The sequence below is a fragment of the Juglans microcarpa x Juglans regia genome, chromosome 3D (assembly GCF_004785595.1).
Source record: "Juglans microcarpa x Juglans regia isolate MS1-56 chromosome 3D, Jm3101_v1.0, whole genome shotgun sequence".
Lineage (NCBI taxonomy): Eukaryota > Viridiplantae > Streptophyta > Magnoliopsida > Fagales > Juglandaceae > Juglans > Juglans microcarpa x Juglans regia.
This window is the reverse complement of record NC_054598.1, coordinates 16,206,580-16,214,015: the sequence shown is the minus strand read 5'-3', so window position 1 is coordinate 16,214,015 and position 7,436 is coordinate 16,206,580. Positions and strand designations below refer to the sequence as shown.

Below are 7,436 nucleotides of genomic sequence, written 5' to 3'. Positions count from 1 at the left end.
CTATAGGGCTGGGATAGTGAGGCTGCAATAGAAGTATGGACAATTAATAATGAAGTTCAACTCCGTGAAACACTCAAATCACATGAAAGATTTGGGCCTTAATATTTCTTTTGGGTATTGAGGTTATTCCTTTTTCTGGGAGTCAATTTCTTCCCAGTACAAATGTCTGACATTATTTCTTAGGATTCCATGGCAGGTTCCAACTCCATTGGTACGCTATTGGCACAATAACTAAAGCTCTCGGCTCGAGACACAAGAGTCCAGCGCATTTAGCAAGCAACTGAAAAATAAAAATGCAACTTAAGAAAGGAAATTGGTACAGCGCATTTAGCATGAAGAAATAAATGTATTTCACGCAGACCTCTTCAAGTCTCTAGTATTTGTTTTGGCGACTATAAGGTGATTGTGAAGGAAGGGTAACAGTAAGAACTCATAGGAGTCCAAACAAGAAAGAGAGAGAACAGAGGCAAAAAGAACTCATTAACGGCCTCTTTCAAACCCAATTCGAGTTCTACTGGAACCTCCTTCATACCCATCTCGCATTGAGGAACCAGCACCAGCTTTCATTGTTCCTCCAGTGGCAACTTTGTCGAGAGCTTTCTTACCCTTCACCTCTGTCAAGAACTGATCCAGTCCAAATGGATCAGCCTCTTCAGCCACCTTCTCAAACTCAAGTGGCCCATCTCTTGTACCGGCCTTTTCAGCCACTCCTGTAAAGCCCTTGTCAGGTTTGAAGCGATCGGTCTTCATGATATTCTCCAACTGCTCATCAGCACCTCCATACATCTCAGCATCGGCATCTTTCTTTGGCCTGTATAGGGTTGACAGTGTTGGCTGAACAGTAAACAAACCCTTATCATACACATTGTACTGATCATCAGTGGCAAATCCAGAGTCCATTCCTTTCTCCTGGTTGAACAGCCTCTGATCATACATAACTTCTCCTCTTCCTGCTCCAGTAGAAGCCATACCAAGAGCAACCTTCTCACTGATATCACGATCTCTATCTCTGGTAATCTTGCTCTTCTTTCCCATAGCAGCATCCTTGGCTTCCAGTCTTCTTTCCCTCTCCCTCTCTCGGCGTCGCTCCTCACGAATTTTCTCACGACGCAGCCGTTCTTCCCTTTCATCCTTAGTCTCCTTTCGGAAATCCCTCTCTTTGTCCCTTGTGTGCTGATAATCAATTCTCGAATCAGAACCATCCATGGCACTCTTCTCAGAAGGATTAGAATGGCTGCGGGGGGTGCCACACCGGTTCTCTCAGAACGTGCTTTTTGAGCCAGTGCTCTCAGCTCTTGTTCTTTTCTTTCCTTCTCCTTCATCATCATCTCCTTCTGAACCTTTGATCTCATGGCTACAGCTTTTCGAGCCTTCTGCTCTGCAACATAAAGCGCCTCTGAAAGCTTTGCAAAATTATCATTGATCTGAACATCTTGAAGGCCTCTACCATCAGCTGCAAGACGCTTATCAAGAGGAATTGTATAACCTTTCGGATTCTTCCAATTAGAAATACAAGGTGGAATCTTCCAATCTTGTTGATCCTTCAGTCACAGGGCGAGGAGGAGAATGCATCACTGGCACAGGTGGTGACCCGGAATCCTTTGGGACACGCTTATGCTTGAACTTAGGAGGCTCAAGCGGATCCACAGGCATCGACATCATACTTATTATCCTCTCCTTAGCCCCAGAGTTGAAGGCTGCTGATTGCTGTGATGGCTTATACTTGATAAACTTTGTTTCAGAAGACTGTTTTGGTACATTTTTTGGCTGGGCCGCACTCAATCTCACATTCACAATCTTTTCAAGCGCAGCTTTTGTCTCTAGTGTTGTCTCCTCAATTTCTTTCTCAACCTCCTCATCAACTTCTTGCTCTTCACCGTCATTTTTCAAAACCTTAGGGATAAGATCTTTATGATGGGAGTAAACAGTCTTCTTTGCATTCTCATTCTGCCTGACAATTGCATCATAGGCGACATTTCCATGGGCATCAACAGTAACCGGAAGAATCTTTGATCCGGGTTTTGATGATCTGTCCCTACCCATGTCAAGGGGGTACTGAGCTAAGTGAATCTCTGGAAATGCACCCCCATCTCCAAAATCCTCGACTCTTCAAGGAACAAAACCCGCACGCTTCAAGTAAGGAAGCACAGGATTTTGCTTGATAACAGAGGACTTTTCAGCCTCCGAGGAAGTGAATCTCTACTTGAACCACGGATCATTTGAATGATCATAAGATGAAGCTGTGGTTGACTTCACTGGCGGAAGAAGCTCCTTCAAAGACGCCATGATAATCTGTGTAACATATGGGTCTAAATTTAGGGTTTAAAACTAGTATTTTACTTATTCATTTATTGGTATTTTAATTTCTTTATATTTATTTATTTATTTTAGATTTTTTTTTTGTGATAACAGATAGATCGATTTAGTGATTCCTTTCCTTTTTAAAACTTCGAATATTCTATCCACTTAGTCCCCATGCTAGTTTCGGTTTCCAGAGTTTGAGCAACTCCAAGTCAAACCTTTCAAACTCTCTCAGAATCGGTATCCACGTGAGAGTAGGTTCCTAAAGTTTAGGCAATTTCAAAATTCAACCAATCTCTCCACGTCGCTTCCTCCCATCGCCTATAAAAAGACCCTCAAGCCTCTGTGATTCACACAGTGTTATATCAAGAGAAACAACATTCCCGCTTAAACCTTACCTCTGCCCAACCATCGTCGTCCACCCCGGGACGTCGGAGCCCTACCCACGGTGCCAGACAACGCCGGCCAACTCAACCCCGTCGAACCCACCCCCTCAGGTAAGCCCCTGCCGCCGCACGCCACCTCCCTCCCTTTCGGTTGTTTGAGTTTCAAACCCATATCTCTCTAAACTCTCGCTGTTTCTCTCTCTCTCCCTCTCTCGGTGTCGCACCACCATAGGGACCCCCCAGTCTCGTCGCCGGTCGCTTCTAGCCACCTAGAGCCGTCGACGCACTCTGCTCTCCCTCGTGAGCATCGCGCAGCCCTCTCTCTCCCGTAAGCCTCTGTTTGTACGTCTGCTCCTTTTGTTTTATTTTCTTTTCTTTCTCGTTTCTTTTTCTTTTTCTTTCTTTTCTTTCTTTTCTTTATTTTCCTTCTTTCTTCTTGTTTTATCCCGTGTGCTTCAGTTCCCAAAAAGCCTTTTTAATTCGGTAATTCCATGCATGCCTTGTGACCGTGAGGATGTAATTCCCTGAACCTCGACTTCTTGGGGCCTTAAGTCAGTCAGATAGTATTTTCTTTAAGTGGTTAATCTCTGGGTCAACAGAAACTGGTTTACACTTTTAAAAAAAAAGGATAGTATATTTTTCAGAAATACATTACCTTTACATGGGCTTTATCTAATTGAACAATTATCAGCATTTAGACACAAGTTTTATAAAAGATTTTTAAAAGATTTCAAAGCATTTGTTGGAGTCTATTAGTAGTTAAATTCCTTATACGTATTTAATTACGTAGAGTATTACGACACGTTTTGCTAGGAAGTTATTAACGTCTAGAATCTCGTTTAGGTAACGCGCTACAAGTTGGAAATCAGGAAGCAGCGCTAAGAGGTAAATAGTATGATCATATTAATAAATGCGTATTGTGAATATTATTATTATGTATAAAAAGAAAAAAATGTGATGTGCTTATGATTGCTAACTACGCTACACTAAGAGGCAAGTCAAGGTTAGTTACTTTTCAATCTTGATGAAATATGAGATTATACTTGAGTGAATGAATTTATTGTTGATTGATTTAATGTTACTAAATTCACATGAAAGACATGAAATGTTGAAGTAGTAGTTCAAAGTCAAGTATGCCATGTAATAGTCAGATTATGCAAGCCATGTCCATGAAATGCTTAGATTGTATATATGCCATGTTTGTGTAATACTTAAACCATGTATGCCATGTTCAAGTAATACCTGGATCATGTATGCCTTGGATCGTCTTAGAACCTTCATAGCATGTTATGTAATATCACGTTATACTATGCCATGCTAAATCATACAAGAGTATGCCATGCTAAATCATACGAGAATATGCCATGTACAAAGATATGCCATGCTAAATCATACAAGAATATGCCATGCCATGTCATGTTACGCTATACCATGTACAAGATTATGCCATGTTAGAGATGTTCATGAAGCAAATCCCATGCATTAAGAAAGATAAGAAATGTAACGGTACCACGAACTGAAGCGTGGTTAACCACAAGTTTAGTGAAACATGGACTCAAGCGTGTTTCACTTCATGATATGCAAGTTTAGTGAAACACGGACTCAAGCGTGTTTCACTCCATGTTATGCAAGTTAAGTGAAGCACGGACTCAAGCGTGTTTCACTCCATGTTATGAAAGTTAAGTGAAACACGGACTCAAGTGTGTTTCACTCCATGTTATGCAAGTTAAGTGAAACACGGACTCAAGCGTGTTTCACTCCATGTTAATACAAGATAACTAGGACGCTATGCATTCACAATGACATGTTTTGATTATATATGCTCCCGCTTATGTTAATAATGAAAATGTGTGCCATGTAAATCTGTGATTATATATGTATGTAAAGTCTTCCAGAAGATCATGTTACGTATTTGATTGAAATCCATGAAGTTGTATGCACGTTCGTAAGGGTATCCTAGAGATGAATTGTATGTTAGGCAAGGACTATATTTTACGATACGACGTACTACTTACTGAGTATTCAACTCATTATTTTTGTGTGTTTCTTGTTTCTTCCATGTCTGATTCTCGCGGATGATGTCTATGATGATGAAGAGCGGAATGGCCAGGAGTAGATCTAGTACCAAGACTTAGGAATGAATAAGTGATTTTATCACCAGAATTAGATTTCTTTTATGTCATGCATAGGATTAGTTATGTTTCGTTATATTTCGTTCAGTTTCCAAAACAATCATGTTCAGTTCAGTTTTAATGTTTTGATGAATTTCAATAAATGAGGTAATTCAGGATATGAATCTCTCTACCGGGCATTATGTTTTAAATGTTGGTAATATCTCTATCCTACGGGAATGGGGTGTTACAATCTGTTACCCAAAACCTAATAGAGCTTGAAACCCAAGTAACTGCAGATAGACCTCAAAAACAATTGAAAATCAATTTAGGAACAGATGCAATTAGATATAAAAACTTAATAATCTGTCACCCGGGATTAGTCGGGATGTTGTTCTTGGACACCTGATACCAAATAAAAAAATAAAGAGAACAAGCAGTAACTTCTTCTAATCAGAAAAATATATAATCTAAAGATCATGTAATTCCTATCTCTGAAACAATCAAATTAACTTTCATAGATAAAATTAGTAGCTTAAGCTCAATAAAATTATCAAATACCAATGAAACCAAACACAATATAAAAAACACATAATCAAATTTGTTAAAAAAATAGGGTCCACATTATAGAAAACAGTTCCATTGACTTTCCACAGATTGAATGTATATATAACTAATAATTCTATATGCTATTACGAAGATTTCACAGAAATAGGAATACCAGAGATGTCCATATCAATCCCATTTACCACAACGTCCATATTCTTTTTTGCTGGCTTCACACGCTGAACTGAAGAATTATTATTATCCCTTGGTTTCCTAAGCAATTTTGCTTTTGGGATTTTTGAGGCATACCCACTATGCCTTTTCTTGATGGAGCGGGTGGTTGTAAAGTCTGTAAGGCTTGAGCTCCAGAAGTTTCTAGGAGAATGGCATAATTAGGATTAGCAGGCAACATATTGAGAAACTTCTCCCTCTGGTTTGCCCAACTGTCGCTAATGCTATTGGGGTCATGACCGCGAAGAAAATGTTGTGTCACAGTCTGCCATGCTTGACATGAGCTGCAGACCAAGATGCCCTTTGAAGGACGTCATACTAAGCCCAATTGTGCATGTTCAATGCGTCATCATCCATGACAACTATATAAAAAGCAAAAACAGCAACAAAGATTCAAACTACGATACGTTTCCCTTCAACATTAGAATCATTTGAACAAAGATTACAGGGGTAATCGAAAACACCATTACGAAAACAATTTGGAAACATCAAATGTATATTCCTCCTTAATTAGGAAGATCCACCCTTGTTTGGCAGCAGAGAAGATGAAAGAAAATAATCCGGAAAATATGTTAGCATCTATTCATTCTGCTTTGTTCTTAGTCCTAAGGAATGAAGATCTCAAATCCACCGAAACAAATCCTCAAATCCGACTCAGGAGGCATGTGCTTCACCGTTCAAATTCTCTCTATTTCTAAGATTTTCTTAGCAACCAAACGTGGCCCATCAAGAGATACATAAAGTAAATCTCTAATCTCCATTTATGGAAATTCGAAAAAAACAAAAAATCAAATTTGAGACTGAAAATGTTTAGATCTGCTCAATAAGGAGCATCATTTATATTCATAGTCACAATAAGGATGCAAATGACAGTTTTAATATTACATGTCCATATATCCAAAACTCGGAGAGAGAGAGAGAGAGAGAGAGAGAACATACTTGCGTGGGTTTGAACGGCTCTTTAGGGTTTTGCCCGTTGTGGAGAGAGAGAGAGATAAAAGACAGAGGTAGAGAGAGAAAGAAGGAGAGAGAATGCCTGGAAATGAGAGCTCTCCTAGAAATGAGAGAGAAAAAAAGTTAAATGTATGGGGTCGAGAATGGTTTTTTTTTAGTTAGTTTGTGAAATTTTTTTAAAACGTTTAAGGTTGCATTTAAATGTTGAGATGAGTTGAATTTTTTATGAATAGTAGTGAGTTGAGATTGTTGAATGAGTTTGGTAGGGTCCACTTAAGATGAGTTTAAAATGTATTTGGATGTTAAGATGAGTTTAGATATATTTATGAAAAGTTGTAAAAGAAATGGGTCCCACCATTATTTGGCTACTGTTTATCGGACAGTAAAAACAGAAATTTTCTCTTCTGACGTCAAACACAGCACTTGAGAGAGAGTCAATGGGTCAATACGTCAATGAGTCCCACAAATTAAAGAGAAATAGAGAGAGTGTCAGGCAAATAAAGAGAAAAAAGAGAGAAATAGAGAGAGAGAGTCAATGGTCCCACAAATTAAAGAGAAAGAGAGAGAGAAATAGAGAGAGGGTGTCAATGGGTCCCATTACTTTTTGAGAGGAAAGAGAAATGAAGAGAGATTTTTGAAGAGAAATAGAGAGAATGTGGGTCCCACGAAGTCTCAAGTGAAAGTAGCTTAAAATGAAGACTAAGTGTGTTTGGATGTCAGAGGTACTCTAAAAATAAACTCATCTGAGATGAGTTCATCATCCAAGCGAAAAGTGTTCAAAAAATATTTGAAAAAAAATACATTTATATTTATCGATACAATATAAGGGGTGTCTTTTTCGGTTTTCCTAGCATTATTCAAAGGAAAAAGCTTCAAGGCGGATGGATTTGAAGCCCATTTTCACACC

General features: G+C 39.0%; 1 pseudogene; it reads right to left on the bottom strand.

The window, feature by feature from the left end:
• Positions 1-281: 281 nt before the first annotated feature.
• Positions 282-6,556, bottom strand: LOC121256118 (annotated as a pseudogene).
• Positions 6,557-7,436: the final 880 nt, after the last annotated feature.